Below are 14,309 nucleotides of genomic sequence, written 5' to 3' on the forward strand. Positions count from 1 at the left end.
GGTCACAAGACGCAGGCCTCCTAATTGTCCCTAGAATTTCTAAGCAAACAGCTGGAGGCAGGGCTTTCTCCTATAGAGCTCCATTTTTATGGAACGGTCTGCCTACCCATGTCAGAGACGCAAACTCGGTCTCAACCTTTAAGTCTTTACTGAAGACTCATCTCTTCAGTGGGTCATATGATTGAGTGTAGTCTGGCCCAGGAGTGGGAAGGTGAACGGAAAGGCTCTGGAGCAACGAACCGCCCTTGCTGTCTCTGCCTGGCCGGTTCCCCTCTTTCCACTGGGATTCTCTGCCTCTAACCCTGTTACGGGGGCTGAGTCACTGGCTTACTGGGGGTCTCTCATGCCGTCCCTGGGGGGTGCGTCACCTGGGTGGGTTGATTCACTGTTGTGGTCAGCCTGTCTGGGTTGGCGCCCCCCCTTGGGTTGTGCCGTGGTGGAGATCTTTGTGGGCTATACTCTGCCTTGTCTCAGGATGGTAAGTTGGTGGTTGAAGATATCCCTCTAGTGGTGTGGGGGCTGTGCTTTGGCAAAGTGGGTGGGGTTATATCCTTCCTGTTTGGCCCTGTCCGGGGTGTCCTCGGATGGGGCCACAGTGTCTCCTGACCCCTCCTGTCTCAGCCTCCAGTATTTATGCTGCAGTAGTTTATGTGTCGGGGGTTAGGGTCAGTTTGTTATATCTGGAGTACTTCTCCTGTCCTATTCGGTGTCCTGTGTGAATCTAAGTGTGCGTTCTCTAATTCTCTCCTTCTCTCTTTCTTTCTCTCTCTCGGAGGACCTGAGCCCTAGGACCATGCCCCAGGACTACCTGACATGATGACTCCTTGCTGTCCCCAGTCCACCTGGCCATGCTGCTGCTCCAGTTTCAACTGTTCTGCCTTACTATTATTCAACCATGCTGGTCATTTATGAACATTTGAACATCTTGGCCACGTTCTGTTATAATCTCCACCCGGCACAGCCAGAAGAGGACTGGCCACCCCACATATGCTCTCTCTAATTCTCTCTTTCTTTCTCTCTCTCGGAGGACCTGAGCCCTAGGACCGTGTCCCAGGACTACCTGACATGATGACTCCTTGCTGTCCCCAGTCCACCTGACTGTGCTGCTGCTCCAGTTTCAACTGTTCTGCCTTATTATTATTCGACCATGCTGGTCATTTATGAACATTTGAACATCTTGGTCATGTTCTGTTATGACTGGCCACCCCACATAGCCTGGTTCCTCTCCAGGTTTCTTCCTAGGTTTTGGCCTTTCTAGGGAGTTTTTCCTAGCCACCGTGCTTTTACACCTGCATTGTTTGCTGTTTGGGGTTTTAGGCTGGGTTTCTGTACAGCACTTTGAGATATCAGCTGATGTACGAAGGGCTATATAAATAAATTTGATTTGATTGGGTTAGAGAGTGAGATTACTTACTAGACTAGACAGTGTAATGGGTTAGAGAGGTTACTTACTAAACTAGACAGTGTAACGGGTTAGAGAGAGAGAGGTTACTTACTAAACTAGACCGTGTAATGGGTTAGAGAGAGAGGTTACTTACTAGACAGTGTAATGGGTTAGAGAGAGAGGTTACTTACAAGACTAGACAGTGTACTGGGTTAGAGAGAGAGAGTTTACAAGACAGTGTAATGGGTTAGAGAGAGAGAGGTTACTTACTAGACAGTATAATCGGTTAGAGAGAGAGGTTACTTACAAGACTAGACAGTGTACTGGGTTAGAGAGAGAGAGGTTACTTACTAGACAGTGTAATGAGTTAGAGAGAGAGGTTACTTACTAGACAGTGTAATGGGTTAGAGAGAGAGAGGTTACTTACTAGACAGTGTAATGGGTTAGAGAGAGAGGTTACTTACAAGACTAGACAGTTTAATGGGTTAGAGAGACAGATTACTTACTAGACTAGACAGTGTAATGGGTTAGAGAGGGAGGTTACTAGACAGTGTAATGGGTTAGAGAGAGAGTTTACTTACAAGACTAGACAGTGTAATTGGTTAAAGAGAGAGAGGTTACTTACTAGACAGTGTAATGGGTTAGAGAGAGAGGATACATACTAGACTAGACAGTGTAATGGGTTAGAGAGCGAGAGGTTACTTACTAGACTAGACAGTGTAATGGGTTAGAGAGAGAGAGGTTACTTACTACACTAGACAGTGTAATGGGTTAGAGAGAGAGAGGTTACTTACTACACTAGACCGTGTAATGGGTTAGAGAGAGAGGTTACTTACTAGACTAGACAGTGTAATAGGTTAGAGAGAGAGGTTACTTACTAGACAGTGTAATGGGTTAGAGAGAGAGGTTACTTACAAGACAGTGTAATGGGTTAGAGAGAGAGGTTACTTACTAGACTATACAGTGTAATAGGTTAGAGAGAGGTTACTTACTAGACAGTGTAATAGGTTAGAGAGAGAGAGGTTACTTACAAGACTAGACAGTGTAATGGGTTAGAGAGAGAGGTTACAAGACAGTGTAATGGGTTAGAGAGAGATGTTACTTACTAGACTAGACAGTTTAATGGGTTAGAGAGAGAGGTTACTTACTAGACTAGACAGAGTAATGGGTTAGAGAGAGAGGTTACTAGACAGTGTAATGGGTTAGAGAGAGAGGTTACTTACAAGACTAGACAGTGTAATTGGTTAAAGAGAGAGAGGTTACTTACTAGACAGTGTAATGGGTTAGAGAGAGAGGTTACTTACTAAACTAGACAGTGTAATGGGTTAGAGAGAGAGGTTACAAGACAGTGTAATGGGTTAGAGAGAGAGGTTACTTACTAGACTAGACAGTTTAATGGGTTAGAGAGAGAGGTTACTTACTAGACTAGACAGTGTAATGGGTTAGAGAGAGAGGTTACTTACTAGACTAGACAGTGTAATGGGTTAGAGAGAGAGGTTACTTACAAGACTAGACAGTGTAATTGGTTAAAGAGAGAGAGGTTACTTACTAGACAGTGTAATGAGTTAGAGAGAGGATACTTACTAGACTAGACAGTGTAATGGGTTAGAGAGCGAGAGGTTACTTACTAGACTAGACAGTGTAATGGGTTAGAGAGCGAGAGGTTACTTACTAGACTAGACAGTGTAATGGGTTAGAGAGAGAGAGGTTACTTACTAGACTAGACCGTGTAATGGGTTAGAGAGAGAGGTTACTTACTACACTAGACAGTGTAATGGGTTAGAGAGAGAGAGGTTACTTACTAGACTAGACCGTGTAATGGGTTAGAGAGAGAGGTTACTTACTACACTAGACAGTGTAATGGGTTAGAGAGAGAGGTTACAAGACAGTGTAATGGGTTAGAGAGAGAGAGGTTACTTACTAGACTAGACAGTTTAATGGGTTAGAGAGAGAGGTTACTTACTAGACTAGACAGTGTAATGGGTTAGAGAGAGAGGTTACTTACTAGACTAGACAGTGTAATGGGTTAGAGAGAGAGAGAGAGAGAGAGGTTACAAGACAGTGGAATGGGTTAGAGAGAGAGGTTACTTACTAGACTAGACCGTGTAATGGGTTAGAGAGAGAGGTTACTTACTAGACAGTGTAATGGGTTAGAGAGAGAGGTTACTTACAAGACTAGACAGAGTACTGGGTTAGAGACAGAGAGGTTACTTACTAGACAGTATAATGGGTTAGAGAGAGAGGTTACTTACTAAACTAGACAGTGTAATGGGTTAGAGAGAGAGGTTACTTACAATACTGTGTAATGGGTTAGAGAGAGAGGTTACTTACAAGACTGTGTAATGGGTTAGAGAGAGAGGTTACTTACACGACTAGGCAGAGTAATGGGTTAGAGAGAAAGATTGCTTACACGACTAGGCAGAGTAATGGGTTAGAGAGAGGTTACTTACACGACTAGGCAGAGTAATGGGTTAGAGAGAGAGAGAGGTTACAAGACAGTGTCATGGGTTAGAGAGAGAGGTTACTTACTAGACAGTGTAATGGGTTAGAGAGAGGTGTTACTTACTAGACAAGACAGTGTAATGGGTTAGAGAGAGAGAGGTTACTTACGAGACTAGACAGAGTAATGGGTTAGAGAGAGAGAGAGGTTACAAGACAGTGTCATGGGTTAGAGAGAGAGGTTACTTACTAAACTAGACAGTGTAATGGGTTAGAGAGAGAGGTTACTTGCAAGACTAGACAGTATAATGGGTTAGAGAGAGAGGTTACTTACAAGACAGTGTAATGGGTTAGAGAGAGAGAGGTTACTTACTAGACAGTATAATGGGTTAGAGAGAGAGATTACTAGACAGTGTAATGGGTTAGAGAGAGAGGTTACTAGACAGTGTAATGGGTTAGAGAGAGAGGTTATTTTCTAATCTAGACTGTGTAATGTGTTAGAGGGAGAGATTACTAGACAGTGTAATGGGTTAGAGAGAGAGATTACTAGACAGTGTAATGGGTTAGAGAGAGAGGTTACTTACTAGACAAGACAGTGTAATGGGTTAGAGAGAGAGGTTACTAGACAGTGTAATGGGTTAGAGAGAGAGATTACTAGACAGTGTAATGGGTTAGAGAGAGAGATTACTAGACAGTGTAATGGGTTAGAGAGAGATATTACTAGACAGTGTAATGGGTTAGAGAGAGAGATTACTAGACAGTGTAATGGGTTAGAGAGAGAGGTTACTTACTAGACTAGACAGTGTAATGGGTTAGAGAGAGAGGTTACTAGACAGTGTAATGGGTTAGAGAGAGAGATTTCTTACAAGACAAGACAGTGTAATGGGTTAGAGAGAGAGAGGTTACTAGACAGTGTAATGGGCTAGAGAGAGAGAGGTTACTAGACAGTGTAATGGGTTAGAGAGAGAGAGGTTACTTACTAAACTAGACTGTGTAATGTGCTAGAGAGAGAGGTTACTAGACAGTGTAATGGGCTAGAGAGAGAGAGGTTACTAGACAGTGTAATGGGTTAGAGAGAGAGAGGATACTTACTAAACTAGACAGTGTAATGTGTAAGAGAGAGAGGTTACTTACCACACTAGACAGTGTGATGTGTTAGAGAGAGAGGTTACTTACTAAACTAGACTGTGTAATGTGCTAGAGAGAGAGGTTACTAGACAGTGTAATGGGTTAGAGAGAGAGAGGATACTTACTAAACTAGACAGTGCTATGGGTTAGAGAGAGAGGTTACTTACTAGACAGTGTAATGGGTTAGAGAGAGGTGTTACTTACTAGACAAGACAGTGTAATGGGTTAGAGAGAGAGAGGTTACTTACGAGACTAGACAGAGTAATGGGTTAGAGAGAGAGGTTACTTACAAGACAGTGTAATGGGTTAGAGAGAGAGAGGTTACTTACTAGACAGTGTAATGGGTTAGAGAGCGAGATACTAGACAGTGTAATGGGTTAGAGAGAGAGGTTACTAGACAGTGTAATGGGTTAGAGAGAGAGGTTACTTACTAGACTAGACAGTGTAATGGGTTAGAGAGAGAGGTTACTAGACAGTGTAATGGGTTAGAGAGAGAGATTTCTTACAAGACAAGACAGTGTAATGGGTTAGAGAGAGAGATTACTAGACAGTTTAATGGGCTAGAGAGAGAGAGGTTACTAGACAGTGTAATGGGTTAGAGAGAGAGAGGTTACTTACTAAACTAGACTGTGTAATGTGCTAGAGAGAGAGGTTACTAGACAGTGTAATGGGCTAGAGAGAGAGAGGTTACTAGACAGTGTAATGGGTTAGAGAGAGAGAGGATACTTACTAAACTAGACAGTGTAATGTGTAAGAGAGAGAGGTTACTTACCACACTAGACAGTGTGATGTGTTAGAGAGAGAGGTTACTTACTAAACTAGACAGTGTAATGGGTTAGAGAGAGAGGTTACTTACTAAACTAGACCGTGTAATGGGTTAGAGAGAGAGAGATTACTTACTAGACAGTGTAATGGGTTAGAGAGAGATGTTACTTACTAGACAAGACAGTGTAATGGGTTAGAGAGAGAGGGGTTACTTACCAGACTAGACAGAGTAATGGGTTAGAGAGAGAGAGAGGTTACAAGACAGTGTAATGTGTTAGAGAGAGAGGTTACTTACTAAACTAGACCGTGTAATGGGTTAGAGAGAGAGAGGTTACTTACTAAACTAGACCGTGTAATGGGTTAGAGAGAGAGGTTACTTACTAGACTAGACTGTGTAATGTGTTAGAGAGAGAGGTTACTTACTCGACAGTGTAATGGGTTAGAGAGAGAGAGAGGTTACTTACTAGACAGTATAATGGGTTAGAGAGAGAGGTTACTTACTAAACTAGACAGTGTAATGGGTTAGAGAGAGAGGTTACTTACTAGACTAGACAGTGTAATGGGTTAGAGAGAGAGAGGTTACTTACTAGACAGTGCAATGGGTTAGAGAGAGAGGTTACTTACTAGACTAGACAGTGTAATGGGTTAGAGAGAGAGAGGTTACTTACTAGACAGTGTAATGGGTTAGAGAGAGAGGTTACTTACAAGCGAGTGTAATGGGTTAGAGAGAGAGGTTACTTACTAGACAGTGTAATGGGTTAGAGAGAGAGGTTACTTACAAGACTACACAGTGTAATGGGTTAGAGAGAGAGGTTACTTACAAGACTACACAGTGTAATGGGTTAGAGAGAGGTTACTTACTAGACTACACAGTGTAATGGGTTAGAGAGAGAGGTTACTTACTAGACAGTGTAATGGGTTAGAGAGAGAGGTTACTTACTAGACTAGACAGTGTAATGGGTTAGAGAGAGAGGTTACTAGACAGTGTAATGGGTTAGAGAGAGAGGTTTTTACTAGACTAGACAGTGTAATGGGTTAGAGAGAGAGAGGTTACTTATTAAACTAGACAGTGTAATGGGTTAGAGAGAGAGGTTACTTACTAGACAGAGTAATGGGTTAGAGAGAGAGAGGTTACTTACTAAACTAGACAGTGTAATGGGTTAGAGAGAGAGGTTACAAGACAGTGTAATGGGTTAGAGAGAGAGAGGTTACTTACTAGACAGTGTAATGGGTTAGAGAGAGAGGTTACTTACAAGACTACACAGTGTAATGGGTTAGAGCGAGAGGTTACTAACTAGACTACACAGTGTAATGGGTTAGAGAGAGAGGTTACTTACTAGACAGTGTAATGGGTTAGAGAGAGAGAGGTTACTTACTAGACTAGACAGTGTAATGGGTTAGAGAGAGAGAGGTTACTTATTAAACTAGACAGTGTAATGGGTTAGAGAGAGAGGTTACTTACTAGACAGAGTAATGGGTTAGAGAGAGAGAGGTTACTTACTAGACTAGACAGTGCTATGGGTTAGAGAGAGAGGTTACTTACTATACAGAGTAATGGGTTAGAGAGAGAGAGGTTACTTACTAGACAGAGTAATGGGTTAGAGAGAGAGGTTACTTACTAGACAGTGTAATGGGTTAGAGAGAGAGATGTTACTTACTAGACAGTGTAATGGGTTAGAGAGAGAGAGGTTACTTACTAGACTAGACAGTGTAATGGGTTAGAGAGAGAGAGGTTACTTACTAGACAGAGTAATGGGTTAGAGAGAGAGGTTACTTACTAGACAGAGTAATGGGTTAGAGAGAGAGAGGTTACTTACTAGACAGAGTAATGGGTTAGAGAGAGAGGTTACTTACTAGACAGTGTAATGGGTTAGAGAGAGAGGTTACTTACTAGACAGTGTAATGGGTTAGAGAGAGAGGTTACTTACTAGACTAGACTGTGTAATGTGTTAGAGAGAGAGGTTACTAGACAGTGTAATGGGTTAGAGAGAGAGAGGTTACTTACTAGACAGAGTAATGGGTTAGAGAGAGAGGTTACTTACTAGACAGAGTAATGGGTTAGAGAGAGAGAGGTTACTTACTAGACAGAGTAATGGGTTAGAGAGAGAGGTTACTTACTAGACAGAGTAATGGGTTAGAGAGAGAGGTTACTTACTAGACTAGACTGTGTACTGTGTTAGAGAGAGAGATTACTTACTAGACAGTATAATGGGTTAGAGAGAGAGGTTACTTACTAAACTAGACAGTGTAATGGGTTAGAGAGAGAGGTTACTTACTAGACTAGACAGTGTAATGGGTTAGAGAGAGAGAGGTTACTTACTAGACAGTGTAATGGGTTAGAGAGAGAGGTTACTTACTAGACTAGACAGTGTAATGGGTTAGAGAGAGAGAGGTTACTTACTAGACAGTGTAATGGGTTAGAGAGAGAGGTTACTTACAAGACTACACAGTGTAATGGGTTAGAGAGAGAGGTTACTTACTAGACTAGACAGTGTAATGGGTTAGAGAGAGAGGTTACTTACTAGACTAGACAGTGTAATGGGTTAGAGAGAGAGAGGTTACTTACTAGACAGTGTAATGGGTTAGAGAGAGAGGTTACTTACAAGAGAGTGTAATGGGTTAGAGAGAGAGGTTACTTACTAGACAGTGTAATGGGTTAGAGAGAGAGGTTACTTACTAGACAGTGTAATGGGTTAGAGAGAGAGGTTACTTACTAAACTAGACAGTGTAATGGGTTAGAGAGAGAGGTTACTTATTAAACTAGACAGTGTAATGGGTTAGAGAGAGAGGTTACTAACTAGACTACACAGTGTAATGGGTTAGAGAGAGAGGTTACTTACTAGACAGTGTAATGGGTTAGAGAGAGAGGTTACTTACTAGACTAGACAGTGTAATGGGTTAGAGAGAGAGGTTACTAGACAGTGTAATGGGTTAGAGAGAGAGAGGTTACTTACTAGACTAGACAGTGTAATGGGTTAGAGAGAGAGGTTACTTACAAGACTACACAGTGTAATGGGTTAGAGAGAGAGGTTACTAACTAGACTACACAGTGTAATGGGTTAGAGAGAGAGATTACTTACTAGACAGTGTAATGGGTTAGAGAGAGAGGTTACTTACTAGACTAGACAGTGTAATGGGTTAGAGAGAGAACATTACTAGACAGTGTAATGGGTTAGAGAGAGAGGTTACTTACTAGACTAGACAGTGTAAGGGGTTAGAGAGAGAGAGGTTACTTACTAGACACTGTAATGGGTTAGAGAGAGAGAGGTTACTTACTAGACTAGACAGTGTAATGGGTTAGAGAGAGAGAGGTTACTTATTAAACTAGACAGTGTAATGGGTTAGAGAGAGAGGTTACTTACTAGACAGTGTAATGGGTTAGAGAGAGAGGTTACTTACTAGACTAGACAGTGTAATGGGTTAGAGAGAGAGGTTACTAGACAGTGTAATGGGTTAGAGAGAGAGAGGTTACTTACTAGACTAGACAGTGTAATGGGTTAGAGAGAGAGAGGTTACTTATTAAACTAGACAGTGTAATGGGTTAGAGAGAGAGGTTACTTACTAGACAGTGTAATGGGTTAGAGAGAGAGGTTACTTACTAGACTAGACAGTGTAATGGGTTAGAGAGAGAACATTACTAGACAGTGTAATGGGTTAGAGAGAGAGGTTACTTACTAGACTAGACAGTGTAATGGGTTAGAGAGAGAGAGGTTACTTACTAGACAGTGTAATGGGTTAGAGAGAGAGAGGTTACTTACTAGACACTGTAATGGGTTAGAGAGAGAGAGGTTACTTATTAAACTAGACAGTGTAATGGGTTAGAGAGAGAGGTTACTTACTAGACAGAGTAATGGGTTAGAGAGAGAGGTTACTTACTAGACAGTGTAATGGTTTAGAGAGAGAGTTTACTTACTAAACTAGACAGTGTAATGGGTTAGAGAGAGAGGTTACAAGACAGTGTAATGGGTTAGAGAGAGAGGTTACTTACTAAACTAGACAGTGTAATGGGTTAGAGAGAGAGGTTACAAGACAGTGTAATGGGTTAGAGAGAGAGAGGTTACTTACTAGACAGTGTAATGGGTTAGAGAGAGAGGTTACTTACTAGACTAGACAGTGTAATGGGTTAGAGAGAGAGGTTACTAGACAGTGTAATGGGTTAGAGAGAGAGAGGTTACTTACTAGACAGTGTAATGGGTTAGAGAGAGAGAGGTTACTTACTAGACTAGACAGGTTACTTACAAGACTACACAGTGTAATGGGTTAGAGAGAGAGGTTACTAACTAGACAGTGTAATGGGTTAGAGAGAGAGAGGTTACTTACTAGACTAGACAGTGTAATGGGTTAGAGAGAGAACATTACTAGACAGTGTAATGGGTTAGAGAGAGAGGTTACTTACTAGACTAGACAGTGTAATGGGTTAGAGAGAGAGAGGTTACTTACTAGACAGTGTAATGGGTTAGAGAGAGAGAGGTTACTTACTAGACACTGTAATGGGTTAGAGAGAGAGAGGTTACTTACTAGACTAGACAGTGTAATGGGTTAGAGAGAGAGAGGTTACTTATTAAACTAGACAGTGTAATGGGTTAGAGAGAGAGGTTACTTACTAGACAGTGTAATGGGTTAGAGAGAGAGGTTACTTACTAGACAGAGTAATGGGTTAGAGACTAGACTAGACTAGAGACTGTCTAGTCTAGAACCTCTTACTCAGTGTAATGGGTTAACCCATTACTCTGTCTAGTAGAGAGAGAGAGTTACTTAACCCATAGACTGTCTAGTAGTAACCTTTATTTGTCACATGTGTATGTGACAAATAAAATGTTGATTTGATTTGAGAGAGAGAGGTTACTTACTAGACTAGACAGTGTAATGGGTTAGAGAGAGAGAGTTACTTATTAAACTAGACAGTGTAATGGGTTAGAGAGAGAGAGGTTACTTACTAGACTAGACAGTGTAATGGGTTAGAGAGAGAGAGGTTACTTACTAGACTAGACAGTGTAATGGGTTAGAGAGAGAGAGGTTACTTATTAAACTAGACAGTGTAATGGGTTAGAGAGAGAGAGTTACTTACTAGACAGTGTAATGGGTTAGAGAGAGAGAGTTACTTACTAGACAGTGTAATGGGTTAGAGAGAGAGAGAGTTACTTACTAGACAGTGTAATGGGTTAGAGAGAGAGGTTACTTACTAGACAGAGTAATGGGTTAGAGAGAGAGATGTTACTTACTAGACAGAGTAATGGGTTAGAGAGAGAGAGAGGTTACTTACTAGACAGTGTAATGGGTTAGAGAGAGAGAGGTTACTTACTAGACAGTGTAATGGGTTAGAGAGAGAGGTTACTTACTAGACAGTGTAATGGGTTAGAGAGAGAGGTTACTTACTAGACAGTGTAATGGGTTAGAGAGAGAGGTTACTTACTAGACAGAGTAATGGGTTAGAGAGAGAGAGAGGTTACTTACTAGACAGTGTAATGGGTTAGAGAGAGAGGTTACTTACTAGACAGTGTAATGGGTTAGAGAGAGAGGTTACTTATTAAACTAGACAGTGTAATGGGTTAGAGAGAGAGAGGTTACTTACTAGACTAGACAGTGTAATGGGTTAGAGAGAGAGAGGTTACTTACTAGACTAGACAGTGTAATGGGTTAGAGAGAGAGAGGTTACTTATTAAACTAGACAGTGTAATGGGTTAGAGAGAGAGGTTACTTACTAGACAGTGTAATGGGTTAGAGAGAGAGAGGTTACTTACTAGACAGTGTAATGGGTTAGAGAGAGAGAGGTTACTTACTAGACAGTGTAATGGGTTAGAGAGAGAGGTTACTTACTAGACAGAGTAATGGGTTAGAGAGAGAGATGTTACTTACTAGACAGAGTAATGGGTTAGAGAGAGAGAGGTTACTTACTAGACAGTGTAATGGGTTAGAGAGAGAGAGGTTACTTACTAGACAGTGTAATGGGTTAGAGAGAGGTTACTTACTAGACAGTGTAATGGGTTAGAGAGAGAGGTTACTTACTAGACAGAGTAATGGGTTAGAGAGAGAGTTACTTACTAGACAGTGTAATGGGTTAGAGAGAGAGGTTACTTACTAGACAGACAGTAATGGGTTAGAGAGAGAGGTTACTTACTAGACAGTGTAATGGGTTAGAGAGAGAGTTACTTACTAGACAGTGTAATGGGTTAGAGAGAGGTTAGAGAGGTTACTTACTAGACAGTGTAATGGGTTAGAGAGAGAGGTTACTTACTAGACAGAGTAATGGGTTAGAGAGAGAGGTTACTTACTAGACAGAGTAATGGGTTAGAGAGAGAGAGGTTACTTACTAGACAGAGTAATGGGTTAGAGAGAGAGGTTACTTACTAGACAGAGTAATGGGTTAGAGAGAGAGGTTACTTACTAGACTAGACAGTGTAATGGGTTAGAGAGAGAGGTTACTAGACAGTGTAATTGGTTAGAGAGAGAGAGGTTACTAGACTAGACAGTGTAATGGGTTAGGTTAGACACTGTAATGGGTTAGAGAGTTTACTTACTAGACTAGACAGTGTAATGGGTTAGAGAGAGAACATTACTAGACAGTGTAATGGGTTAGAGAGAGAGGTTACTTACTAGACTAGACAGTGTAAGGGGTTAGAGAGAGAGAGGTTACTTACTAGACAGTGTAATGGGTTAGAGAGAGAGAGGTTACTTACTAGACACTGTAATGGGTTAGAGAGAGAGAGGTTACTTACTAGACTAGACAGTGTAATGGGTTAGAGAGAGAGAGGTTACTTATTAAACTAGACAGTGTAATGGGTTAGAGAGAGAGGTTACTTACTAGACAGTGTAATGGGTTAGAGAGAGAGGTTACTTACTAGACTAGACAGTGTAATGGGTTAGAGAGAGAGGTTACTAGACAGTGTAATGGGTTAGAGAGAGAGAGGTTACTTACTAGACAGTGTAATGGGTTAGAGAGAGAGGTTACTTACAAGACTACACAGTGTAATGGGTTAGAGAGAGGTTACTAACTAGACTACACAGTGTAATGGGTTAGAGAGAGAGATTACTTACTAGACAGTGTAATGGGTTAGAGAGAGAGGTTACTTACTAGACTAGACAGTGTAATGGGTTAGAGAGAGAACATTACTAGACAGTGTAATGGGTTAGAGAGAGAGGTTACTTACTAGACTAGACAGTGTAATGGGTTAGAGAGAGAGAGGTTACTTACTAGACAGTGTAATGGGTTAGAGAGAGAGAGGTTACTTACTAGACACTGTAATGGGTTAGAGAGAGAGAGGTTACTTATTAAACTAGACAGTGTAATGGGTTAGAGAGAGAGGTTACTTACTAGACAGAGTAATGGGTTAGAGAGAGAGGTTACTTACTAGACAGTGTAATGGTTTAGAGAGAGAGTTTACTTACTAAACTAGACAGTGTAATGGGTTAGAGAGAGAGGTTACAAGACAGTGTAATGGGTTAGAGAGAGAGGTTACTTACTAAACTAGACAGTGTAATGGGTTAGAGAGAGAGGTTACAAGACAGTGTAATGGGTTAGAGAGAGAGAGGTTACTTACTAGACAGTGTAATGGGTTAGAGAGAGAGGTTACTTACTAGACTAGACAGTGTAATGGGTTAGAGAGAGAGGTTACTAGACAGTGTAATGGGTTAGAGAGAGAGAGGTTACTTACTAGACAGTGTAATGGGTTAGAGAGAGAGGTTACTTACAAGACTACACAGTGTAATGGGTTAGAGAGAGAGGTTACTAACTAGACTACACAGTGTAATGGGTTAGAGAGAGAGATTACTTACTAGACAGTGTAATGGGTTAGAGAGACAGGTTACTTACTAGACTAGACAGTGTAATGGGTTAGAGAGAGAACATTACTAGACAGTGTAATGGGTTAGAGAGAGAGGTTACTTACTAGACAGAGTAATGGGTTAGAGAGAGAGAGAGGTTACTTACTAGACAGTGTAATGGGTTAGAGAGAGAGGTTACTTACTAGACAGTGTAATGGGTTAGAGAGAGAGAGGTTACTTACTAGACTAGACAGTGTAATGGGTTAGAGAGAGAGAGGTTACTTATTAAACTAGACAGTGTAATGGGTTAGAGAGAGAGGTTACTTACTAGACAGTGTAATGGGTTAGAGAGAGAGGTTACTTACTAGACAGAGTAATGGGTTAGAGACTAGACTAGCACTGTCTAGTCTAGTAAGTAACCTCTTCTCTCTAACCCATTACTCTGTCTAGTTAGAGAGAGGTCTCTCTAACCCATTACACTGTCTAGTAAGTAACCTTTATTTGTCACATGTGTATGTGACAAATAAAATTTGATTTGATTTGATTTGAGAGAGAGAGGTTACTTACTAGACTAGACAGTGTAATGGGTTAGAGAGAGAGAGGTTACTTATTAAACTAGACAGTGTAATGGGTTAGAGAGAGAGAGGTTACTTACTAGACTAGACAGTGTAATGGGTTAGAGAGAGAGAGGTTACTTACTAGACTAGACAGTGTAATGGGTTAGAGAGAGAGAGGTTACTTATTAAACTAGACAGTGTAATGGGTTAGAGAGAGAGAGGTTACTTACTAGACAGTGTAATGGGTTAGAGAGAGAGAGGTTACTTACTAGACA

Source organism: Oncorhynchus nerka, linkage group LG15 (genome assembly GCF_034236695.1).
Source record: "Oncorhynchus nerka isolate Pitt River linkage group LG15, Oner_Uvic_2.0, whole genome shotgun sequence".
Lineage (NCBI taxonomy): Eukaryota > Metazoa > Chordata > Actinopteri > Salmoniformes > Salmonidae > Oncorhynchus > Oncorhynchus nerka.